The sequence below is a fragment of the Apus apus genome, chromosome 15 (genome assembly GCF_020740795.1).
Source record: "Apus apus isolate bApuApu2 chromosome 15, bApuApu2.pri.cur, whole genome shotgun sequence".
Lineage (NCBI taxonomy): Eukaryota > Metazoa > Chordata > Aves > Apodiformes > Apodidae > Apus > Apus apus.
In genome coordinates, this window is record NC_067296.1 from 8,966,371 (window position 1) to 8,993,209 (window position 26,839).

Here is a 26,839-nt window from a genome sequence, read left to right on the forward strand (position 1 = left end):
ACATTTACTTCTACTTAAGTTATCCGCTGGACTAGCATCTGAAGATACTAAAATAGAAAAGTGCTAGAAATAGATACTTCAAATAGCTGCCTCTTTTCTTCCATGCAGGTGGGAGATCTTCCAGAGACCCACGTAGAATGATGGAGACTAAACCTTTTTAATTGCCTGGCATTACATTATCTCCTACTAGTGGACTGAAGTGATGGATGTGATGATGTAGTCGAACATAACAGACTTCACAGTGTCAAACTACCACAGAAAGGAGTGTTAGCATCCACAAGTAACTGACATTTCAAACAGGCAGTTTCACATACAATTTTTTTTTTTTTTCTTATGCTAGTAAAAGAAAGAAGCAAACATTAAAGTTCAACAGAAACTGACGCTTTTCTGGACCACCTTTACATCTGTTTCCATTACAATGTACTAAAGTTCATAATCTTAGGAGTACATCTAATTATCTTCTTCCTACCCTTGTACCAGAAGAGAGGCTCAAATAACTCCAAGGATTGCACCCAACCAGCTCTAAACTACCATGATAAAGTATAAGCACTCTACAAGGGCCTTTAATTTCTCCTATGCAGTTTATATCAGAGGTGAACTGCACTCCCTTTATTACATTGAAAAATGCAAGCGTACCCATTGCACATAAACAAACTCAGACTTTGATACTTTTAGTTACATAAAATCTTTTGCACATAGAAAATCACTATCCAGTCAATTATTCACTTCTACTTGGATGGGTTTCTGCTCAAATCTTTAAGTCACACTGATCTATGTAGATTTTCCTGCACATTCTAACCACATTTCCTCTTCTACCTTCCCTGCAAACTCTCAAGGCAGTCTGATAACCACTACCATTTTCTGCATTGAATCCAAAGACATTGTATTTTGAAAGAAACACGTCACCTATATTCTTTATTTGCAACTGACTTTTTCATGGTAGATACATTGTTTTACTTTGAAAGTCTGTTCTTATCATACCACTTAATTTGCTACCCCCTTAAAAAAAAAAAAAAAAAAAAAAGGAAAAAAGAAAAGAGAAGAAAAAAAAAAAGAGGAAGAATCAAAGGAGCTAGATTTATGATAAGCTATAAACTATGCTCTGACCAAAGTCATATGATTCTAACAGTAGAAGTTTTAATTATTTATTTTTCCCACCAACAGATACCCAGGTTTGGCCTAAAAAAAGTTTTTACCAGCAACAAAACAAGATTTGGGAATTACACTGAAAATAAGTAGATTTCTAAAAGCAAGTTGTTAAAAGACTAACTTTCTGTTTGGAGGTGCACAAAAACCTAGGTACATTGAGGCTGGAAAAGTGTGTTTGGTATTTTTAATCCTAGAATACAACACATACTGAGAATCTTGCATAGCTCGGTCATATCCTTTTCCTTACTTTTGTATTCAGTTGCAAATCTCTTGTGGTATGAGTCACATCTCTCTAAAAGCATGCATACAGTAGTCAGCAGAATCCCCTGATCGTATTAATGCACCAGAAAGAAAAACGTTTTTGTTCCTAAAGTCACCTTTAAAAAAGGGGGTCAAGGGTCATCAGAAATAACCCAAACAGTAGTTTGAATTTAATGTAGTGATGAGATGCAGTAAGAGTATTTGATAGGAATGCTGATGTTCTAAATCAAGAGTCTCAAAAATAAGAGGGCTGAGCTGGCAAATGGCAGCCCTGCTGTAACTGAAATGTACTGTCTTGCTATATTTAAAGACAATACCTCAACAGTTAAGTATTAGAACATTTTAAGTGAGATAAATAAGCATAAGACACAGGCAAATATCCTCGGTTATTTAATCATCCTGAAAGCAGTGTGGAAGTGTGAGGGCGAGTTCAAAGGTCAAACTCTTCTTTCAGCTTCTTGCAAAGAAAAGAAAGCTTAGCCCATTTTACCTTAGGGAAGGGGGGACTGTTCTTTCCATATGCCAGTGGTAGTTGCAGCATTTCATAACACAGGAAAGAGGGAGTGTATTTACTTATACAGTGTATGGAATCTTTTACTGGGACAATGAATTCCAAATCAAGATTCAGGTTAGAAAGTGTTGGGACAATAAAAGGTCCCAAAGAACAAAGGGAAGTTAAAATTTACTTAACATTTCCCCAGAGCTTCTTAATTACGAACTCTCAGGTTTCTGTAACTAAAAGTTTATTGTAATCACCATTTTGAAAGTCTAAGTGAAACCCACAGTTCCCTTTTAAAGTTATTTCCCTCTGATCACAGTAGTAACTTAGCACTTTGTTTATATAAAATCTGGTATTAATCTATCAATATAATTCTGAATGAAAATATGGTAGTAAGGAGAAGAAAGATTCTGAATATTAGAAATAAGTGCTTAAAAAGGAGTTTTTTGAGTGTGATCTAATGAAAGAGGGAACTAAAATGAAGTAACCTTTTGTGTAAGACAGTCTGATCAAAGGTGCTAAAGTTTACTATCTTCTCCTTTCTACCCTAAATCTTCTTTTCCCCACCCCTACCAAAAGAAAGCAAAACCAAAAAACATTATTTCCCTAAAATCAAAGGGGGCTAGGGGGGAGCGAGAGGGAAAAAAAAAAAGGAAAAACAAAAAAAAAGAAAATAAAAGAAAGAAGAAAACAAGAAAATCCTCTAATCCAAAGCCTGGCCTCCATTCTCCAAAGACTACTTAATATGAAACTTTGTTTACAAGGTACAAATATAGCCTTCTTACCACATTCAAAAACAGAAAACATCCACTTATTTAAAGACATGTTTTTTCTATTTTTATCTACAAGAAAGTAGGTATTAATTTTAAATTTAAATTCGGCCCCACTAGTGCCATGTGAATGTTTTAAATTCATATATGATATGCACTGTTTAAGAATGTTTAAACAAAGGAAGTAGAAAAAGCCTCAAAATACACAGCAAAACTTAATGGCTTCAATTTTAATATACATACTGATTGCAGCATGGCAAAATTATTCTCTTATGCTTACAGCCAGTCTTCAGAAAGAATAAGTGCAGTCAGTGTAGTAATTTGTCCCACTGGAAATTCTGTATAAAACATCTACCTAAAATAAACAAGGCTTCTCAGCAAGAATCGTCAGTTGCCATTAAGGACACACCTTAAAGTTCTTACCACACAGTAACTAAACAAGTACAAACTAGTGGTGACTGTTTGCTACTTTTGTCTTAAAAGTTAATGAGATCAATTCACTCCTCAGTATCAGATCTTTTAGATAATTTTCTTAAAAATGCAAGAGACAAACAATCCCAAAACACGAATATCCAGGATTTGAGTGTCTGATGTTTTATCAGAATGCCTATGGTTCTTGTAAACAGGAATAAAAATATTAAAATTTAAACCTGACACCACGTAATACTTAAAAGGTAAAATGCTTAACTGCTCAGAGCACTAGTGCTCTGGTACTGGAAGGCAGCTGTTGTTCCCCTGCCTTTTCTTTTGTTGTGCTTAATCTCATGTCAAGTCATTCAACCAACTCCAAAGCGATGAAGACATAATTGAACAACCTTAACTAAAAACTTATCTACTGTTCTTTAATAGCTATATACACTGTTTAACGATTCAGAAAGGCTAACATATAAAAAATAATCTATAGAATTTAGATCAGCAACTCTGCTGCATGCAGAAGAGTTGTTTGGCTGTAGGCCAAGACAATCAATAATCACTGTAATAACCACGTTTCTAAAGTTACTTCTTTTTCATATTTATCATCCTAAAAACTTAAAAGACAAAACTTGAAAACTCATACTGGTTTCAAAAACGAGCTGTGAGATATAAAATCAAAATAATTTTTTCAGAATTACAATATTGCTCATTAAAAAAAAAAAAAAACACGTTACAGAAAGATTAGTGATCACAAAGCCACATTCCTGCTACCGATCTTAAAATATTGACTCAGTTACAGAACTAGTAAAGGGGAAGAAAAAAAAAAAAAAAAGCCTCCTCCACCCTTTCCCTCTTCCCTCCCCCTCTGCCAAAGAATGCAGTTTATCCTAGTTATTTGAAACTGTCCTTTTATATTATCTAAGGAAACGCTTAAACCTTAGTGTGGACATCACAAATTAAAGTATTAGTTGTATTCCCAAACCTACAGTTAATAAGAGCTCCTAAGAGCAATAAAACATGGCGTTAAAGCATTTGCAAGCCATTGTCATAGCACTGTGCTCTGATACCTTTGCAGACATAAAATCAGCCCCCACCAACCAACAAGCATGTAAGCATTGGTCAGCAAGTCAATGCCTGCTATTCAACTTGTAGTTAGGCGTTTTATTTCTGTGTCTTCCAGATCATATCACTCCTGCATTTCAGGGCCTAATAAAATGTGAAGAATGATATGCTCCCTCTCTCTCCTTGCATCTGAAACCGCGTTATTTCCCTCTCTTCTTTTTCACACATTCTTACAAAAACTTCCCTTTTCACACACTTATATAAGAAAATATTTCACTGCATCTACTTCAGTTCCCATTTCTATTTTCGATTTTCACCAGATCCTCCTGCTACTGCCTCCCCCTCAAACCCACTGGCAGAAAACTGATGTAGTTTTAAAGCTTTCAAGGTCATTTCAGAAATTAAAAAAAAAAAGATATTGCCTAAAAAAATAAACCACCTTTAAACACACAAACCCCCAAACGAAACCCTTTTCAAATTCAAACGCCTTTCATCAGCAGATCAATAACCCAACATAAAGATTTTTGTTCAGCACCACTTCAAAACTATTACACTTCAATGCAAATACTTACTGGGAGACACACAGCACATTTTATGGGATGGCTCATTAAGAGCACATACAGACCTTACTCTGGCTGCAGGTTTTCTGTGTGGGAAACAAACAAGCAAACAAAAAAACCCCAAACACAGAAACAGAAGGTCCAGTGGGTATCGCGGAACAGGAATGAAATTTAATCTCTAGATATTCTAGAATTTTATTGTCCTCGCTTGGCAAGGTCTTTTGTTGCTTAAGAAGTCAGTTGAGGCTTATTTATTTATTTTCTAAACTTCCTATTCCTGTTTAAAAAAAAAAAAAAAAAAAAAAAAGAGAGAAACACGATACCAAAGAAGCTATCAGCAAGGGTTCCGTCTTGAGAAGACAAAGGTAAATGAAACAAAAACTGGTAAAACGGATCGATAAACTTTGCATTAACGCCCCCCCCCTCCGCCGCCCCATGAGCCACTTACTACAAATCCTTCTTCCAGGAACATCTTTGACTCACAAAGAAATAGTCTCTTCCCGCTCCACCCCCCCTACCCAGCCGGCAGCAAAGCACCCCCAAAACCCAGGCTCGACTCCTCGAGTATTTCCAAAGCAAACACCCAGGTATACAATGGAAGTTTGAGACACCTACTTGAGCGGGGGCGGGGGGTGAAGAAGAAGGGGAGGGGGAGACGATCCCGGGCAGGAGAAGGAAATCGGGGACAGGGAGAAGTTGGCTGTGGCAGGAGGGAGGGAGGGAAAGGTTTCTCTCTCTCTCTCTCTCTCTCCCTCCGCACCCGCCGCTGCCTCTCGCTGCCCTGCCCGCCCGCGGGCGCTGCGGCCCGGCCGGCCCCGGGGCGGGAGGGGCTCGTTACCTGCTGCCGCTCGGCCGCGGGAGGGGGCGAGGCTGAGCGGCCCGAGGTGGGCCGGCTGCCACACACCTGGCCCCCTCCCCGGCCCTTCCCACCTCCTCCCGGGAGCCGCGTCCCCCCCACACACCTGCCCTTCCTCCCCCAGGGGCGGTCAGTGTGCTTCCAGGCGACGGGACAGCACGATGATGGGCGGCCCTGCTGTGAGGGGAGGTGACCCTGTGAAGACTCCTCACAACGGGGGGTGTACCCCCTCGATCCCCTCAAAACGTCCTGGAGGGCAGCTGCTCTCTCTCCCCCCCCCCAACCTCCCCGCGGTCAGTCACTCAACCAGACCCTCACGGCAGGGACCGCCCCGCTGGAAGGGGCTGCGCCTCCCTCAGGTGTCCCCCGTGGGGGGGGAGGAGGCGGGGAGGGGAGCCAAAGCCCCCTGGAAGTTGACCCCCAGCCCTCCCTCACCTGTGCCTGAGCCGCCTCCCCGGCCGGCATCCTGAGGGGGGTAGAGGGAGGAGGGGAGTGGGGGCGGCCGCCCGCGGTGCCGCCGGAGCCCGGACTCGGCGGCGCTGGCGTTCGGGAACTGTTTGTAAACGGCTCCCGCGGCAGCTGTTGCTGGGGCAGCCCCTGCGCTCGGCCCCGCCCCCTCCGCCAGGAGGCCCCGCCCCCCGTGCGCACAGGCCCCGCCCCCCCCGGCGGGGCGGCCCGGCCGGGCCCTGCCGTTAAATAACGCGCCCCGGAGCGGGAGGGGGTGCGGGGGGTCCCGCTTCCCGTGGCACGGCCGGGACAAACGGCACGTCATGTCGGTAGTGCCTCGGTAAGGGCTGGGCCCGCGCCGTGACGCGGTTGTTCCCTTTGTGGCTCCGCGGTGTGAAGGGGAAGCGCGGGAGTCCCCGGCCGTGTGCCGCCCCGCAAGGGCGAGCTGGGACCCGGCCGCCTTTGTGTTCTGTGATGCAGGGAGATGGGGCGATGGTTATCTCCATGAATAACAAAACGCAGCAGCGAAGGGCAGTTATATAAAGCCTTATATCACCCTGACATAAAGCCTGCACCCGGCAGGGGCCATTACAGGCCGGATCGGTCTGGGCTGCTCCTATAGCCCCTTCTTTGCAAATGTAAATAAAACCAATGCGCTTCGTGAGTATTGTCATCGGTTTCCTTTGGTGGATCGTTGAGGGGGAAAATGGCCCGAGCTATCTCTCTCTGTCATGCTATTAGAGCCCCCGTGGCCTCGGGGTGCTGCGGGGCAGCTCAACAAACGCTTCCCGCCCAAGAGGCTGCCTCCCTGAGGAGGGAAAACAACACCGAGCGATGGCGATTTGCTGTAGACATCACCCAAAAGAGGCCAAGAATCCATATATTCTGCATTTCTTTTGACAGCTATAAGCGCTTAGCTGTTCCCTCTGGCGTAGCATTACTTCTTCAGGGGTACAGAGGCTAAAGTGGAATTGAGTGCAGCAGACAAAGATTTAAATATGTTTTCAAGTGTTCCACTTGGAACTGAGGAGCATTTTAGGAGTTAAATGTGATCTCTAATAGTGTTAGCGAGGTACTTAATCTCTGCGAGACTCTGAGTTTAGCACCTTCTTCAAGTAAATGGGATAAGAAAGAGGTGAGTTTCCATGCGGTCTTTCCTCTTGTTTTCCCCCCAAAGACACACTGAGACCTGTTAAAGCCAGTTTAGTTTACATCAGTAGGTTTAGATCACACCCAGGGGCTTATTTGCTTCAATATAAAAATTTTTTTTGCCGGAATGGAGGACATTTCTAAAATAATCGCAACTAAAATTACGGGGGACAGGAGGGTATGTGCTTTTTAAGGGTTTTCTTAAAATGCCTCCCAGTCTAAAATCAGCAAGACTACTTAGGTTGAAATTTAGGTCACTTATATGGCAAATAAAGATTAATCAAAAACATTACAGAATGTGGCAATATACTTACTCATCAGGTAATTCTGGAAGATGAAATATCTTTATTGGCAAAGTTGAATCTTGCCTCACACTAACTTGAAACAGAATTCTTTTCATGAAAAGGTCAAAACTGATAAGGTCAAAGTTTTTAAATACGTGTGTTTAAGATCTGGCACTTCAACTAGTCCTGTAGACAGACAGTGCACCCTGTCTTGTTTCCTGAAAGTTAAAAAACTTCTGTGTGAATCAGACCGCGGGGTTTTGCCTTAGTCTGCTGCTTCACAGGTTTTCAGACATTAGGTCTGGGTCCTCCAGCTGCTCCTAATAGTCTAAGAGTTTTGAATTGATACAGGAGCAAAATGATGTAGGACCTGCTGCACAAAGAGCAACTTCATTTGGCTGGTTTTTTTAAGTATAAATTTTTTTTTAATTTTTTTTTTTTTTTTCCAGTGGGATGCATCTGAGCGTTTATACACTCAGGTAAAATATTCCACAGTATTGCAAGAGCTTCGAATTTTTTTGTAACTTCCTGCACACTAATTTGTACTATGTGACCAAACCTGATCCCACAAACACTCCCAAGTTTATGCATAGGAGGAGGCCACTTCGCTTCAGTGGGCCTTGCTACTTAAGTATCTACAAACGGCAGCAGGGCAAGAACAAAGTAGAATTTAGCTGGAAATGGGTGGGAGTTACCAGTTTTGCTACACCCAAAGTTCTGAGTCACATGACTTTGAAATAAAGAGTGTTTTAAAATTCGTCTTTTTATTTCCTTCTGATTTAGCATTTTAAAAGTCGTTATATTTAAGACTTACAAACTTCAGGGCCCACAAACTTTTAAAAATGTTAAACTTGTGCTTCTGCTCCTATGTCTCCTAAAAGACTCAGAATTAGGTTTTGCAATATTTCTTGTTCTGCTGACATACCAAAACCCATTACTTCCCCCTCTTCATCTTTACCTCTTTTTAAAGACTGTACTTTTTCAGGTGAAATACACTCACCTTCCTCATCATAAGGGGTGTTTCTCTGGAACCAGTTCTCTGGACGACTGTAAACATGAGTTAACAGAACACAGAAGCCGTATGTCCATTATCCACTGAAATATGGTACCTCTGTGCAAAACATAAGAAAACAGAATTACTGTTGCAGGAAAGAGTGAGAGTCTCAGACTATCTTAGAACTTTTCTCCTTTTTTTTTTTTTTTTTTTTTTTTTCCCCTCAAAATATATCATATAATCTCACATTACATGACTGAAATTAAAACATCCGATTTATTTTTACAGATTAGCCACGATGACCTCCGTGATTCATGCTCATGGTGCTGGAAATGTTTGATATGAGGCAAGGGCCAACTTGTAAAAACAAATCTTGTATTTTCTTCTCCCTTTGTTTTGCCTTGTGTTTAGGACATTTGCTGCTTTTCTGGAGAAGCTTCAGCAATCTGTGTTATGTATGAAATAAAAACTTCTGCACCAACTGCACAGGAAAGACTGACAGACCTGTGTTTACTGTTCTGTACTATATGTTACTACACAGTCTTGCAATATTAAACCTAGCCCCAAACTAGACTTTGGAACCAGGCAGCATGCCCGAAATCGTGATAATCTCCTCCATAACAACAGACAAAAATAAAATAACATTGCCAAAAGCTGAAAAGTTTCATTTCAGTTCCCAAACTCCTAATGTACTTAAAGTTATAATTTCTTTTAAATTACATTGTGGGCATTTACATTTTGTAAAAATCCATACTAAAAGCCTTGCAAACTGGTTCAAATCCAGCTCTTCTGCATAGTGCACATGAGAAAACCCTTGATGTCAGAGAGAATGAAAACAGAGCTGATCAGGCAACAGGAAGCCTTTACCTAAATTTAAAGTCTTTCGAGGGTTAACGTGGATGTTTGCCTTGAAAAACTGACCTGAGCAGCAAAATACCCTGTCTATACCTGGCAGCAGGAGATCAGCCAAGTTTCATTCTTTTGCACAGGGACTTTCTCATTTTAGATTCATATTTAGACAGCTATTAAATCTGGTCCGTCGTGTGGTTAAGGCACAAATGGGATTTAGGGGATCTGGGCTCAGTCCCAGCTCTGCCACAGACTTCCTGCGTGATCTTGGGCAAGGCTTCTCACAGGGCTCACAACATTTGGCAGTTTCTTGTGTTTTGTTTTGTTTTTTTTCAAGCCCCTGCTCTAGCAGTCAAGTCATTACATGAAATTCTCCGTTCGCTGGCATGAATAGATAAATAAAGTGAATACACAGTGTTTTAGCTTCTAAGGAGATAAGCTTGAAACCACAATCAGAGTGTAACCCTAATGGCTCAAAGTTAGGGAAGAAATTTTAGAAGTGCTTTTTAAAAAGAGTGTCTGGAGCCATGAGATGGAATATAAGGTTCTACAGACTTCATTTCTGCACAACAATTTCGATTTGTAAAGTCAGGATCATTTTGCTTCTTTCCTTACAAAATTGTTCATAAATTGTTTGTGAGATGTTCCGATGAGACTGACTAGAAAATAGAGTCTCTTATGACAAGGCTTTATCAGTGTTTTGTGGCTTGTTTTTTAACCTCTCCTTTGCACAAATTACTTCTTTCAGCATTATTTCAGCAACAAGTAAAAGAAAATCCCATGTCAGATGATTCTTCTGTTTTTGCCTCTGCAGAAGCACCCACAGTAGTGTGTTTACAGGAAACGCCTGCTGCAGAGGCACTCTGTTAGTTAGACACGGTCTCAGATTTGACTAACAAGCTCACATGATTTGATTTACTAAACGAAGACACAGATGAGACGGTGATGAGAAAGCTGCAAGCAATCAGGTTCTTGCAACATCAGATAATCCATGAAGCGACTTTGTGCAGTAACCATGCAGAAGGCTCCCGCGCCCTCCCCCCCCCAAGAATGTGCCTGGCTGTTGCATTAGTAACTATCTCCTCAGCCCATATTCAGTTACCAGGCTCCCTCTCATCAACAGCAGCTCTTCCACCCCCCCACCCCACACCCCCCTTTACATTCTAGACCAAAGTGCTGCATTCTTTAAAAATGCATTCATAGGTATTTTTATGCTCAGCTAAAATGTGAAGGTTTAGTTACTTTCTAAACACCACATTTAATGTAGAACAGTTTATTTTTATAATGAGAAAGAAATTGCAGGGTTTTTCTTTCACTATTTTATACATCCTCCCTGTATAAACTCATAGATTTCAAATCCTGTGAGACACGATGACAGTACAGCTTTTAAAGATTTTCTATTTGACCTTGATTTTGTTTTGGTTTTGCTGTGTATGAACTTTAACAGATTTGAAGCATGACACGTCGTTTCTTTCTACTTAGTACATGTAGTGTAGGAAAAGATATGTAAACAGAAGCTTGTTCAATAGCACGTCGATTTTTCAAAAAAAATATATCACTTTCTCAAAGCTCATTTTGCTCAACCCACAATTTTCTTCCTGTACTTTGTTCTGCAAATGGATCCTTTTCAAAATGACGGCACACCAAGATGTGCATGTTCTCTTTTCTTGTAACTCGTGGGGTGGAAGATCTGTAGGAACTTACTGTTATTTATTTAAGCACACGTTAATTGTTTGATAAGGTATGCAACAATAGCAATAACAGCAGCATTGCTGCTACTGCGGTGAGAGAGAATAAAGATTTGCATGGAGAAGTAATAGAATAATTAGAAGTAGCTGGAAGAGAGAAGAGCTTTCAGACACAAAAGGCCTTTCTCAGGACTGCAAACAGAAACAAACTTGCAGCGTGCATGTGTTTGTGCTGAGCAGGGAGCACAGACAAATACATCGGTGACATAGAAATGATGTGAAAAAGGCTGCTCGAGAAGATAAACAAACTGGAGATAATGAAGTCATACCCCCTGCCCAGAATGGCTCAGTTATCAGCACCAGAGGCCCTAAATTTTTGTTGTAACTTTCCAAATAGTCCTTCCTGGTATCACATAGCTTTTACTCCAAATATCGGGAGTTGGATCTAGAGACTGGCTGTTAATCCTCTCTGTTCCTTGATTAGTTTGAGCTTCCAGTCTTCTCACTCTCAGTCTATAAACTACTTCTTTCCATTGCTTGGATATGGTACAAAATAAGAGCATATTCACCCATGTTAATTAGCATCTGACACCATTCTTCAATTAAAAAGGAAGTCTAATATTAAATGCCCAACCCTGGGATGACACCTCACACACAGAGAGGTAGGTGTACACTGAACTGGTTCCAAAACTGAAGCCTAAATGCATTATTTTGTATGATTACATGCTTAAATTCTGTATTCATTAACACAACTTTCCTCACTCAGTTCATGAGCTCAGTTCACAGTTATAAAATAAATTGATCTGCACCAGAAGTCCAAGACCTTACAGAGCTCACAAGTCTGTAAAACTAGAGTTTTACAGCCACATTTCAATTCTGACACTTCTGCTATGCTCTAGGTGTAATTCAAATGTCACATTTTTCTCCACTTCTCCTTTTGGGGCTCATTTTCAATTTTGTCTTCTATTACAGAAGTTTGCCTTCTCTTTGTTTTAATCTTCAATAAATTGAATTGAAATTTCAGGCAGACCAATAATAATTGCAACAGAGAGCGTCATCAAAATAATGGGAGTAGCCTCTTAGAGTTTCACAAGATGTTCCCAGACTGAAAAAGGCATATCTAGATTAATTCCTTTACTTTCTAAGGCATATTCCAAGTGCATTCAAAGAGAAAACCACCCTAAAGGATGGCAGTTACTGATGCTTGCAATTGTGATGTGGCAGCAGATCCCTAAGAACTGACCCATAGGCAAGGAAACAAAATTAGTTGCCTTAAGATAGAAGAGAGATTGAAGACATATATGCATATCAATTATTAATTTTGTAAAGGTTTTTAGGTAAGATTACCCCAGAGTCAGTCAGGTGTGATCCCTAGGAACAACGTGGTCAGTTCAGTTAATTTTTTGAGACACACTTTTGCAGAAGTATTTACCTCAGAGTATATCCTCCTGCTCAGCTATAGTGCTACTACAAAAGCCTGGAGCGTAGTGCAGAGGCAATGGGATACAAAAAGCAATTTTGTGATTCTTTCCAAAACTTTCACAGCATTAAAAATAATAATTGTTTCTCATAAACTGAAAGTGCCAGTGCATTAATAATGGATGATGGGATTCTTGCACTTGTTTATTAATTTATAAACACTGCACAGCCTCAGAATGAAAGGTGCTCTATAAATAGAAAGCTAATATTGATCAATCCTGAAGGGGTATTACCATTCTTGGAGGGTCGCAACGTTTTTTCTTCTTCCTAATCTGATAACAGAGAGAATTCCCTGAGCTTGGCTCTTTGTTATCATTATTTGTTTCTTCCTATTGTACCTTCATCAACACTTCCTCTTTGTATCAGAAATGCAGGAAGAAAAATCTCAGGCTTCTTAACTGCTGTGAATGCCATAGAGCTGGTATGACAAAAATGTGCATTTGAAAGGTTATGAAAAAAAGACAAGCAATTGTTTAAAATGAGGTATTAGCATGACAGTTGACAAAGGCATGGTATGCTGCCAGATCTCACTGGTTTCTGATGCTAGTTAATGAGAACAAGTATTCCTTGATCTGAAAGAGAGAGTTGCCCCACGTGTCCTTACACACACAGGGAATGTTCTTCCCCATTTTGAGAATTATTGCTCCAACACCACAAGAAGATATCGTCTTACTTCAAAACACATTAGCTGCCCCCCCCTCCCCCTTTCACAACTGACTAGTAACCTGATCCCTGGCCTTACATTTGTTATGTTTATTTGATTTACATTTCTCTGCTTCCCTCTTCTTGCAAAAATAACGTTCTTGCAACTGTGTGAGACGAGGCAGTCGGTGTTCTGATAAACAGGTGATGAACATTTGCCATCTATGATCTGGGTTAAAGGGGGAGGGGGAACAGAAAAACCCACACTTCCCAGATCTAAGAAGCTTTCAAGTAACTTCTGAAACCAAGCCCAAAGTGCAGCCTCTTTGTACAGCTTCCACAACTCCTGCCATGCTGAGTCGTGCCAAAATTTCCCAAACAATCCCACGGGGGAAGTTTTGTCAATATGTTGCCAATAGCTTGTCTCAGGTACAACCAACAGTCGAGAGCCAGCCAGCAGGAGAAAACTTGCAAATTATAATATATGCAAGACAATACTGAGTGCCTGCTTACCTAGGGTACCTCCCATACCAGTCGTCTTTCAGCTACTGGGATAGAGTTAGCTGAGGACGGGGCCGGGCAGCACGGAGCAGGGCTTCATCAGCTGGTGTGTATCAGTATCACACTGTTGCCTTTAATGGAGCTACAATAATGTCCAGCAGCTGTGAATTCACTGCAGCATTTTAGTGTGCTTAAGAGGAGTTTTGATTTTAAAACCTGCACTTCTGTGAGGCCTAATCCTGCAGTGATGGGCAGGCTGTTGAATGGACACTGCAGTCCTCTGAGGTCTGCCCGTCAACATGCAGGATTTCCACTCACCTGTGGAAATTCAGAATTTGACATTGGTATTTTGCTGCAATGGAAGCATTGTATATGAGACAGAGTAAAACCTTCCCTGTGGTCTGATTGTGCCAGGATATTCAAACTAAATCATCCCATTTTGCTTCATTTTTGCCATTATTACACTATTTCCTGTATGACTTTTTTTCTTCCTCTAAAGAAATTAGCTATTACTTCAAATGGAAGTTTCTGAGAGGACTTTTTAAAAAGAAATTAGCATAACTGGAACTGTTTCCACAGTTAAAAAGCTTGTTTTCAAACAAGACCCCGTGAAGCCTCACAGTAACATGTGCAACTGAGAATATTTGACGCTTAAATTACTCACATTAGACAAAGAGGATGGTGACTTGTTCTGTAGAAGCAAATGTAAAAGCTAAACCAGCAGAAATTAAATTATGGGTAGAATGAAAATGTAAACCCCTTTCAGTTTATTCATCTGAGATGGTGTTACTGCAGACTAAACAGAAAATTTTATATGGGGGTTTTTTAATATGAGAGTGTTCTTCCAAAGTTACAGGATTTTCTATTTTTATAATACTGAAGTTTCTATTAACACTGTTTGAGAGAATACAGCTCATTTCTGTGGTTAAGAAAGGAGGACATTCAATACAGGCTGTTTATAATAATTGGAAAATACATGTACACGCACACTTACAGGGAAAAAGTATGTTAGTCTGAAGTACACAGCAGTAGCTGGCTATTAACATCGTACAGAAGCAGAGCTCTTTCCCAGGTCTCCTAAAAACAGCTTCTGATGCAGACAAAATCTTTGCCCAACAGATGCAACCATAGCTGTATCAAGGACTTCTGGTGACAATATAAACCATGAGAGTGAAAAAATGCTTCCTGCTGCAGACTTCCTGCTTCTGCTGCAGGAACAGCACAAACCAGTTTGTTTCAGATGTTATATCTTTATCAGGCTGCGTGGTGAATGAAAGCCCTTAATGCAGCACACAGAAGTTTAGAAAAATGTGCAAACTGAAAGTGTTGTGTCCTCTCGTGTTGTATATGTAGGTTTAGATATATACTTTTAGCAAATGTTGAAAGGTAATAGTAAACGTGATAATTTTATATAGTTTCGGAAAAGCTCAAGAATCTATTCTGATGAGTTAGAGACCAAAATTATTTTAGACAATCAAAATCAAATGTGGATTTCCAAGAGAAAATAGAAACTCAAAGGAGTATTGCAAATGTGCATGAAGCTGGATGGATGCTTTAGGCATGTTGTTATTTTAATACAGGTATGTAAACCAGATAATTATGCATGGAAACAACTAATTGGGCAAATTTTCATTTCCTTTTACCTGTACAGACACTGAGGAGAAATCGGAAGAGCTCGCTGTGAATACGTGTCCTCTGCATTTTCTACCTGCACCAACACCAAGAAGCTCTAAGGCTCTGTCCCCTGCTATAGTTCCCCATACAGAACCATCTTTGAAGTAATGAGACCGTATAGTTTTCAGTGCCCCCGGCCATGTCAGTTGCTGCCCGCCCCCCTCCTTTCCTGCTGCCCCCCGGGAGCTCAGCTTTGCTGCTCTCTTCCTCCACCCCAGGACTCCGTTCTGACTTTTTTGTAGACTCGGTTTCTGTGCTGCCCTTCATTCTGTTACTTTTTAGACCTGTGCACCAAGGAAGGTCTAAAGGAAAGAAGAAAGGAAATACAGGATGTGTCTTTCTGCTCGTCAAGAAGAGGGTTTTTTGGTGTTTGGTTTTGTTTTGTTTTGTTTTTGTAAGAAGTTGCAGTGCAGATAGACAGACAAGGGAAAGAGCGAGTGTGCGTATGTACCATGAGATACAGGAATATCTCAATAGGCATTTTACTATACTCTCAGTTTCCCTACCCCTAGCAACATGCTGACAAATCAAGAACTGCCATCCTATATACAGTACTCCAGCTGTCAGCCTTGAGCAGTGTGTCTCCTTGCCAGAGTACAGCCTTTCCTTTGTTTCAGCCTGGAAAATAAAATCACGATTTGTAAAATAAAGGGAAAAGGATTCTTTTCTAAGGCAGGAAAGTCACTAATCCTTTTTAAAGGTTCATAACTGCATTAACTGCTTTGAACAAGAAGCCACACACTGAATGATAATGGATTTGTAGTAACAGTATGCCTTGTATTTAATATAATAACCAGTTACACAAAGTCAACAGACTCACTATACTCACCTATTACTTAATTTTATTTATTGTCAATGATTTAAATTATTGTCAGTAAGAAACTTTGGTCATCTGAACAGCCTTTGTCCTACTTGATAATTTTTCAAAGGAGAAAAAAGACTTATTGAAAGTAACTATGACTATATAAAATGTTTGAAGCTAGCTAGGAGAGGGTTGTGCACTATGTTAATGTCCCAGACTTTCATGTCTTGTGTCTTAGAAATAGGAACAGGTTGAAGGTAACTTGAGTTTTGTGAGGCTTTAAAAAAACGCACCGTGTAGGAGTGAGTGACTTGCAGAGGCACAATCTGCATAGGTAGCACAAGTCTTACTGAAAACTATCCACAAGTTAATTAAGTCATAAACGGCCATAAGATGAAAAGAACTGCTGCTGTGTACTGGTAAAAGTACTTTACAAATGGTGGAAGGCATCATTGTGCCCATTTGATAGATGGAGAAACTGAAGCTTGGAGAGGCACAGTATTTTCCTTAAGATACTAAAGTAAGAGACAAAGCTGCTGGTCCAAGTGTATAAATCCTTTAACGAATTCTATGAAATACCCAGATGACATTATCTAACAAACCAAAACCATGCCTCTGTCAGTAATTAGTCAAAGGAGGAACAGAACAGGAAGATGCAATACAGTGGGATTAGCTGGGGCTACTCTCTGCTTAGATATTTGCACACACATCCTTTTGTTGTCACCAAGATGAGGAAAAAAAATATTTTTTGTCCTTTTCCTCTTTGTTCAAGAAAAATTCAAGAGCTGGATTTGCCCTTCATCTGAGATTTCAGGCCAAAAGGACAGAACAGTTAGAATTTCTGTGTACTAGCTTCAGGTGAATTTTCATACATCCCAGATTCCAGGGATCTGTGTAGAGAATGCATAGATTTTGTCCTGCTTTTCTCAGAAATGTTGGATTCATCGAGCAGGCGATGTGTGGTTAATACACATATGTGATAATTTTGATGCATCCTGGATACATTAGGTTTATTCTACATGCCATTACACAGTACATGTGCACATATTTCTGTCCAGGAAATCCCAGACAGAAATGTACCAGCCCCAGATTAGCTCTTCATAGCCAAGGAAGGGCTGAGTGGATTAGGGAATTAGGGAGCTGCTGGCTGTGAGAAATATATTGACGCATGGCTTCGGAGACAACACCTGTCATCCCCAGTGCAAAATCCCACAGGGAAATATAGGAAATTTCCATTAACAAGTCAGCTTCATTCAGTAGATTTCTTAGGACTGAATCTATCCAAACCCCCTTTCATCTGCAATATTTAGGAAGTATCAGCCAGGCTCTGTTTTCTTGAGAAAGGCTGCACAGTGTCACTGGGCCAGTGCAGTCAGATGTGGAGGACCTCAATCCAAGTTTTCTTAAAAAAGGAAACTAAGGAATCCTAATTAGTCATAATCTTAGAGACTCATCTGACACACTCTCACTGTTTGCAACCCAAAGGTTTTTAGAAAAAGTCCATTATTAAGAAAACAAATCCCTGAAACTGCTCCTTAAGTTTGCAGGAGCCACTCATTTAACTGGACAATATAGTGTGTAGTATTTCCAAAGTCTGCTAAAAGGGTGGTGTCTTGAACTGAAATGTTTGCTCATACAAGAGTAAAGCCAGTTTGCACATGAAATGAATCCCAATGAAATGAAGAAACTCAAGTATTATTAATACAATACCATGCAAAGCAATAAAAATAGTAAGTGCTGCAAAAGCAGGAAATCACTAGGGAAGATATTTGTTGTCTTAAGACTTAAGTTGGAACGAATTCCTAGAATCCTAAACACTAATTTAAAACTACTTCATTGCAGATTTATTTGGAATATCATATCTTGTCGATAGAGAAAGGGTAAGCTACACTGAAGTGCTGTGTTAAAAGCAGTCCTAGTAATTGAGGTCAGATGTCTCCATAAGATGAGAAGTATTCAGATACACAGCATTTCTCCGGTTCACTTGTAGAATTTTCTTCCCCCGTATCATTTAATTTGCTAAATGATTCAAGAGAAACCAAACCACCTACATTTAATTAGCTTTATAAATCAAAGGTGACAATTCTTTAGTAACCTGAATTATTTCCCAGCGTGGCAAGCTAGAAAAATGCTGACAAATTTATTTATTGACCTGTTGTGTTTTGCAAGGACAGCCAATGTTATATTGATCCAGCTATCCAAAATACTGTAGCAGGGGCAATAACATTGAAGTGCCAGTGTCTCCACATAATCACTATTCTGTACGTTCTCTTCCCGAGTGATATCCCCCACCTCTTTACTAAAATGCAAATGCACCCATCCCCCAGACCTACCATCCTTGCTTTCAGGAAGGATCCTCATTGTTAGAAATTAAACCAAAAAGAGAGCAGAGACCTTCAAATTTACTTGGCATGTAGTTTGCTTCTTTCATCGGAAGTGATCATTAGTAACTACTGTTGCAACTTTAATTATATCTTTAGTAACAGCTCCCCCACCCCCAGCACTTTCTGTAAACCTCCCTTTGTATCACCCAGGAATCCGATCCTGCAATCCTTCATGGGAAAACCTCTATTGAAGTCAACGGGGTTGACTTCTGATTTCCTTAGGTCTCACTTCTGCAAAGTATATATTCAAGGTGTAGGCTTTTCTTTCTGAGGCCTAAAAGTATGAATGCACAGAAGTCTTTGGGAGATCAGGATTTCCATTTTTAGTTCATGATAAAGTGGAAAAATAAATGAAGACTTCAGTATTTGACTTATTGGGATACCTCACTTGACAATCACTCAAGAGTTAGGGTGACAAGGTCACGTTCTTTATTCTTTATTCATTTAACCGTTTTATAATTATAAGTAGCAAAGGAAAGCAAGCAATCTTCACAGTTAATAATCTTCCCAGACCCCAGGGTAAAGGTCTGGAAAATGGAACAAACAACGGGGAAAAGTTAAAAATTGTTTTCCATAATTTGTTACCATCAGGTAAAGAAAAAAAGTGTATCTTTGGAAATACATGTTCATTTACATTTCTAGCAAAATCCACCCTGAACGTAGCAGTCAGCTAAAAAGATACAGAAGACACGGAAAATGGGCCTGAAGTATTATTATTATTATTATCCAGTTGATGTTCTCTTTTTTCCCATGTGCATTTTTATGCAAATACTGTTAGTTTCACCACCTCCAATGATCCTTAATTCCCAGTGAAGCCTCTGAGAGCTGAAGGTCTTCATCATCACACAATTATTGTATATATTAAAACATGACTGAGGACAGGAGGTTAGGCTGTGGTAATTGCCGTGTGCAGCTGGCGTTCTCCGTGCATATTTGGGTGTTGCAATGACAAAGGCCACAAGTCAAGAAATCACTTTCTCACATGCTCAAATCCTGCCCTACTCAAGACCACATTTAAGTGCGTGACCGAGTTGAAGTATTACCTTGTGCGTGTTGTTAACCACATGCTTAAGTGTGGGCTCAAATAAGGATGCATTCCTGAATCCAAATCAATCTATCAAAATAGCTGCAGGTGAAAATTCTTCATACGTGCTTTCTGGGTAGGTAATGAAATATGCGTGGTCATACAAGTACAGGCCTGTATTGCTGTTTATTTCAGGAAAAAAAAAAAAAAAAGTATTCAGCTTTTTGTGCTATGCAGTTTAAAAGCTGCCTCTGGAAAATCAGGATATTTTCCTGAGTGTTATATTGATTAGGTACTTAATGCTCAGAAAGGGCAGCAATTAAAAACACAACAACAAAAACCACCATCACAAATAAAGCCCAGCACTCAAAAAATATACATAGCTTTTGTATTTTAGACTCTGATATTTTTTCTGGAACATTTCCTTATAAAGACTGTTTCAGACTAATATGTACATTTTTAAAAGTAAAATGTTTGTATTGTAGTTTGAAAATAATCAAAGTGGTGCAAGATACATGCTGGGTACCCAGATGGATAATATTTTGTTTTTTGTGAACGTCTTTTGTCTTAAAGCTAGTGTGAAAATCTAGAAGAGGGCCCCACATGATTGATCACCACAAGCATCAGAAGGAAATGATTCACCACAACACTGTAACTGAAACTGCTTCAACACCTGATTGCAAACTTCACACCAGGGGACTAATTAACTGCTGTACCTGCTCAGGGACCCAGTAACACACAGGACACCTCATCTAGAATAGTTCCAGCTGTGAATACCCACTGCTCTGACTGATTATTACTGGTGGAAAGGTACATTGCACTCAGAAGTGCATGGAGAAGTTAAAAATCTATTTTTTAAAGTATAAGACACTACATTTTAATTCCATTAAGAAATGGTTAATTAAGAAAAGTGTAGCAGGACTTCAATATATACCTAAAGTGAAGTATACACAGATCTTTTTGTCTCAGGATAGCTTTCAGCTTCAGGGCTTTCCTGCTTTTTCTATGAACTTCCTTTCAGGTATAACATTAACATTTGTGAAACATTTTCAGAATTGGCAACATGAGGAACATAAGGGTCATATTGTCTGAATTTAGGTATAAAACAGTACATGCAATATTGTCCAGCTACCCATGCACTGTGCTCATAACTAAGCCAATCTCTCAGCAGATTTATCATCAGAAATACAAGTTTGCAGTCTGCAAATGGAGATAATGTATTTCTAGGAAAGCACTTATACATAGTGATTAGAAATAATGGAAGAATATCTGGCTGTGGGTTAGGGGTTTTTTAGGGGGTGAAAAAAACCCAACACAATAAATTCTATTTAATAGAGGGGGTTTGGCCTGACAATAGTTATATGGCTGCAAATTAGTCTACTAAAATACAAGTTTTATAACCAGTGTCCTGAAATGTGTTGCTCTTTTTCACTACATGGACAATGTCAGTTGTTTTGACAAATAAAATATTTCTTCCTTTTCCCTCTTGTCTCCCTCGATTTACATTAATCACTCGATTTACATTAAACATTTTTTCAATAGTGTTCCAAGAAAAATAAATAAAAAAGAAGTCCTACAATTTGGCAAGTGTAGAATGATTTGGCAAGAGCAGAGAATGATTTCTCCTTTGCTCTCGTTTTCTAAATGATTCTAATAGTTTGTCTTGATGAGATGAAGAAACTGGTGAGCTCTTCAGGAAAGCAAGATAAGAAGCGGTGTCACAGTGACATCAATTTGACGCTCCTAAAAATAACCATGCACAAATCTCCACCACATTCACAGATCTCACCGGGAGCAAAGTTCACTAAGCACCTCCCCTAACAGGTACCCCTTGTGCTCATCAAATGTTAATTTCCCTCTAAAAGCCTGCAAACTGCTTGTAGAGAGTCCCAATCACTTACATCTAGTATGCCTCTGAGGGAAAATGTAGGTAACATATTTTTTAACCTGCCCTATAAAGAGATCATGGATACCAACTCCGTAGGCCCGATGTCTGTACAGGATTTGCAAAAAAGAGGTGCTCGTTTGCCCACATGCAGCTGTGCCCGCAGACACGCAGGGCTTTCCCGTGGGTCTTCCCAGGATCTGGTCTTACCCACACCTTACCAAGTGAGGAGGAAAGGCTGGCAGGAAGAGTTGGAGAACGGTCAGTTCCCAGCTGCAGCTTGGAACGTCTGGTGGCCAGGCATCTCGCAGCCTTGCTAAAGATAAATTACATATTGCCTTGCAAATTGCCCTAAACTGCCGACTTCTGAAGCTGGTTCCCGACAGGCATGCATATGCATATTTTAAATGTAAATGAGAGTTTGAGGACTAAACCAAGTTTGCTGTGTATTTTGCCTTCTGAATTCACAGCAAGCCTGAGCTCAGCAGCACACTGCTCATTTCATACTTAGCTAATTCATTCTATGTGTGTAGACAGTTGGTAATTTCATCTATACGTGTTTCCAATAATAATCACAAAAACACTTCCTGCTCACAGTGTTTCAAGAGAGACAAAGTGTACAGCTGGGGGAGGACTCCTCCAAATTTCTCTGGCAATCAAGCTTAAGATTTTGGGTCACACTTCCCAGTTATCTGTAATCAGATATTAAATTACTACTTCAGATAACTCCATTCCTCTGGAAATAAAAGAAAAAAATCCCAACAACGAGCATTTATTAAGCATCACAACCCTAAGAAATAAGTTCTTCTTCCTCTAAAAACAGAGCAAGCAGGAAATGTCTCCTAAAATGCCCTGACCATTCAAACCCAGCGCAGAAGTTCAGCTTTGACATGAAAACAAGAGCTCTGGACGTAAGAGAAGACTAATTCACCATGTCCCCCTGGGTCAGCTGGCTGAGGTTCCCTCACCAGGCACTGCCACAGGGATGGCTTTCAGGTGAAGGGACATGTGTAGCTGTGGCCACTAAATTAATAGGCCAATTTCATCAATAGGTAACAACTTTCAATCAAAATTCATCTGAGTTGGATTCATATGCAATTGTTTTTCACTCGTAGGCTCTGCTGATATTATTGCATAAATGTCATGACTCAGATTTAAAGAAAAAAATCAAATACAACATTCACTAGCTTAGTAGTTAATAAAACTAAGCAAATAGGATATTTGGAAAAAAGTTTTATGAAAAGCTCTCAGAATGTTATTTTCCTGATTATTTGCCTGGGGGGAAAAACAAACAAACAAACAAAACCACCAAAGAACACAACCTTGTTTTTAATAGCTGTGCAACTACAGAGAGGTGATTGTCCCCCTGTCCTCAGCACTGGTGATGCCACACCTGGAGTATTGTGTCCAGTTTTGGGCACCTCAGTTCAAGAGAGATATCACAGTGCTGGAGTGAGGACAGAGGAAGGCAATGAAGCTGATGAAGGGCCTAGAGAACCAATCTTGAAGGAGCTGGGAATATTTCATTTGAGGAAGAGGAGGCTGAGGGGAGACCTCATCAGTCTCTACAACTACCTGAAAGGTCATTGAGAGAGGTTGGTGCTGGTCTCTTCTCACAGGTAATTAGTGACAGAATAAGAGGGAAGGGCTTCAAGGTGCAACAGGGCAGGGTTAGACTGGACATTAGAAAAAATTTTCACAGCAAGAGTGGTCAGACACTGGAACAGGCTGCCCAGGGAGGTGGTTGAGTCACCATCCCTGGGTGTGTTTAAGGGTCGTTTGGATGTGGTGTTGGTGGAGATGGTTTAGGGGAGGACTTTGTAGAGTAGGGATGGTTGGACTCGGTGATCCCAAGGGGCTTTTCCAGCCTGAATAGTTCTATGATTCTATGATTCTATATAGTAAAAAAAAAAAATAATGTTACTAATTATTAATCTTCCTTACAATAAATTGCAAGTTCATAGAAACAAAGAAAAAACTACTCACTGCTCTGATTTGACCCCTATGGAGTCAACGGGGGTAAAGGACCCAGGTTAAACATGGTGTCAGTATTAAGAGTGGGATTTTGGTGCCTGTTTCACTGGGAATTTTACTATATTTTGAAAGTCCTGAAATCAATGTATAAAATCTATGGCTTCTGACAGAAGAGCAATTTGAAAATGGGGTTTTTTGGTGTGTGGAGCTGAGAACATTGAATCTCTCACCTGGGAAGCAGAGCTGGTTGTGTCAATAACTATTGGCAGAGCGGGTCCACGGAACAGAAGAGTTGCTCTGAGCACTGTGAAACCTCAGGGAGAGGACAGGTGACTGGCAAGGTAGAGACCAGCATGCCCAGCATGAGCCTGGGCAACATGGAGAGGACCAAGCTGGGGCTGCATGTGGTCCATAAGCAAGCAAGGGGAATATTTATAAAGCACTAAAACTTTATAGCCAAGTGAGGGAGAAGATTTGGCCTGCAGAACAGAAGCAGGCTGATGGAGAGAAAGAAGCCTGTGTCTTTTCATATTGCCAGCTTCCTCAGAAACCTCCAGCAATGCCACCAGCCACCTCTTGACTCCCTCCTGGCTTCATGTGGAGCAGGAGCTGCCTTGCCTCCTGCCAGCACAGTGCTCCATCCCCAGCCAGAAACACCTATGGACTCTTCATTTAGCCATCAGGTCATTCTTCTCACCCATGGTACATTCCCCCTGTGCCAGTCATGTTTCACACTTTCCCCCCAGTGGCTCTCTAGGACACATGATTGTATATGAACCAACAGGCATCACCACAAAGAGTTTTTTTGCTGTTTACACAGGCATTTTTCTTGACAAAGGAACTCTTTACACCTTGCAGGTATTGGGCTTGCTCTTCAGTTCCTCACTTATTTTTTACACCCAAACTCTGAGCAAAGATTCAATTAAACGTGAGCTAACTTGACAAGTTTTTCCAAACTGTACAGTACATTTTTCATTGAGAGAAGTGCAGCCACTTCTGGAGTTGCATGCAACAGCTCATAAATAACATGCAAAAAATCAGTGCGATAGCAGAGGAAATTTCAGGTGAATGCAATGTAATTTGTCACTTCTGGGGATTGGGTTGTTGGCTGTTGCTTTTCTGCCTGTGTTTGAATGAGCATCTTTGTTTCGCATGCATCCTCTTGTCTAAAATTACTGTATGCTGTAATACAGGGTGACCACAGGAAAAAAGAAAAAAGAAATTACAAAAAGAAACCCACAAAAGGACACTACTCCATGTAAGAACATTGATCCAAATAGACACAGGCAAAATGAAGAAAGACAGAACAAAACTGCAAAAAGAGGATGGAGCAACTAGATGTAAAATTACTTGTGCTGCTTAGCTGATAGGTATTCCAGGGTCTATATTATTTTTTTTAATAAAGAATAATTTTATCAGTTCATTTATCATATGAATATTTCATTGATACTTATGTTTTACTATGATTACCAGGTCTTAAACACTCAACATTTCCCAAATCAGAAGAAAAGCATTTTCAGAAGGGACAGGAGGAATTAGAATTACCTATTTATTTTTGAGCAAATTCTCAAGCACTGGAGATAATTTATGCTCTATGAGAAAATAAATCAGTGGCACAGTTAGAAATAATTCCCCTGCTGAGGACATGACTGTTATAGTGCATACACACTGTCCAGTTCTGTTTCCAAATTCTAACTATACATGCTTCTTCATCATAGCATTTATCATAGGGATTAATAGTCTACACATGCATGTGACCTCCACCCAAGAATTTTAGAGCACATTTTTAAGGAATCATTTAGTAAGGATTAAAAGTCACCCTCATATATGCAGAAAGGAAAAATGCAAAGAACTGATAAAATGGAGTAACATGGAAACCCAGTGGCTGAGCTAGTAACAGAGGCAGGTGTCCTAATTCTCAGTGCAAGTTTTCCTGTAAAATATTTTAAATATTTTGAACATAATTTTTAATATTTTCATTGCACAACTGTTATAAATCTATTTTATAAATAAATTCAAAGGTAATAGAGGTGAAATTCTGCACAGTATTTTAATTCTGGCAACATCACTAGCCTTACAATATTGCGGGTTTTTTTAAAAGATTCAGTTCTGGGAGGCAGAAATGTTCTCCTGTGTTTCCATGAGAACTGTAACTACTTTCCAGAAGTGATTTTTTAATTTCTTGTAGTCTTTCTGAATGAAATAAAAAGCTTGAAAATATGAGCTGGGAATACCTAGAGACTCAAAAATCACAAATAAATAAAATGGAGACAGTATTTTTAAAAGCTAAGGCTTTGGAAAGTCACTCCTACGACTTTATTTTTAATACTGTTGTTTGGCAACACAGTTTTAGTAGCATTGTACAAAATAGTGCAGCTAGACAGTGACATTTTAAAATCTTCCCACTTCTGTTTTTCAGTTACAGAGCTGGCAGGTGTAGATTTTAACAGAGGAGAAACTCATCTCCTGGAAACTCATGTTTTCAGAATATTAGGTTGGGTAATCAAAGATGGAGCCTTTTCCTTTAGAACAGACAAACATACAGCTGAAAAGAGCTTTGATGTGAGGATTTTTTGTTGTTGGTTTTTTTGTTGTTTTATTTTTTTCACTGTCCACATGTAATTATCCACTGGAAAACCGAATGTAACAAAATAGCTTATGTAGATGAGTTTGCAGCACATCTGTTCCTTTTGATCTAAATAAACCAGCAAGAATCTTACTTGGTATCTTGATATAACACACTTCATCTTTGTATATGTAGCAAGATCTTTCCTCTTACAAACAACCTCTTCCTGTCTCCTTCATTTTCTTCTGGTATCATCTATAGATCAGCATATTTATATTGCACACTTTTGAATTTTCTTTTCCTCCTCTGCAATATGCTCTGCTGACCTCAAATTGAAAAGAACTGAAGTGCTTGTAGATGACACATTAGTAGCAGCTGAGGCTGGTTTAGATCATCCACAATAGATTTTATGGACATAGGTAGATGACTCCTTACAGGTATGCTTCTGGATGTACACTGCAACCTTATTGAGTAAAAGCAGGTGCCATTAAGGCCCATAAACAGTTGTAAATTTTCAATTTACTTCAGTGGGGTTTGGATTGCATCCATGTTATTCAAGGAATGAAAAAACTCACTAGCAAGGCCAAACCTAAGAGCTACTGCCTGCTTTAGATGCAAGGGTAAGCACATACAAAAAGGCAGACAATTAAGCACAAGCTTATTTAAGGGTAGTCCAGAGCTGTAATGAGAACAAGTGGAGATAAAAATTATCACAATGAGTACACTTAAGAAAAAATAAAGAGGTTTGTAGACACTAGGGCTACCTGGAACACCCTGCCAAGGGAAGCTGTGAAGTGACTTCATATGACCTGGTGCCTGTGGATGCACAATATGGACACACTGCTTGGGGTGAGGCTCTGCTGGTCTGGTCTGTAACGAGATCTTTCAGACCCTGATAAAAGTCTACCCTGCCCAGGGACTTCTGG

The 26,839-nt window shown here is 40.0% G+C and overlaps 1 protein-coding gene across 2 annotated transcripts in view; it reads right to left on the reverse strand.

Moving 5' to 3' along the window:
• ZNF217 (zinc finger protein 217) overlaps nt 1–6,154 on the reverse strand; it is a 28,559-nt gene extending 22,405 nt beyond the window's left edge. The window contains exon 1 of one of the 2 annotated variants that reach the window (XM_051633062.1): nt 6,007–6,154. The gene's annotated coding sequence lies outside the window, so the exon portion shown is untranslated. Of the gene's footprint in view, nt 1–5,330; nt 5,349–6,006 lie in introns of those variants that run through there. The other variant, XM_051633063.1, reaches the window with a different exon arrangement.
• Nucleotides 6,155–26,839: the final 20,685 nt, after the last annotated feature.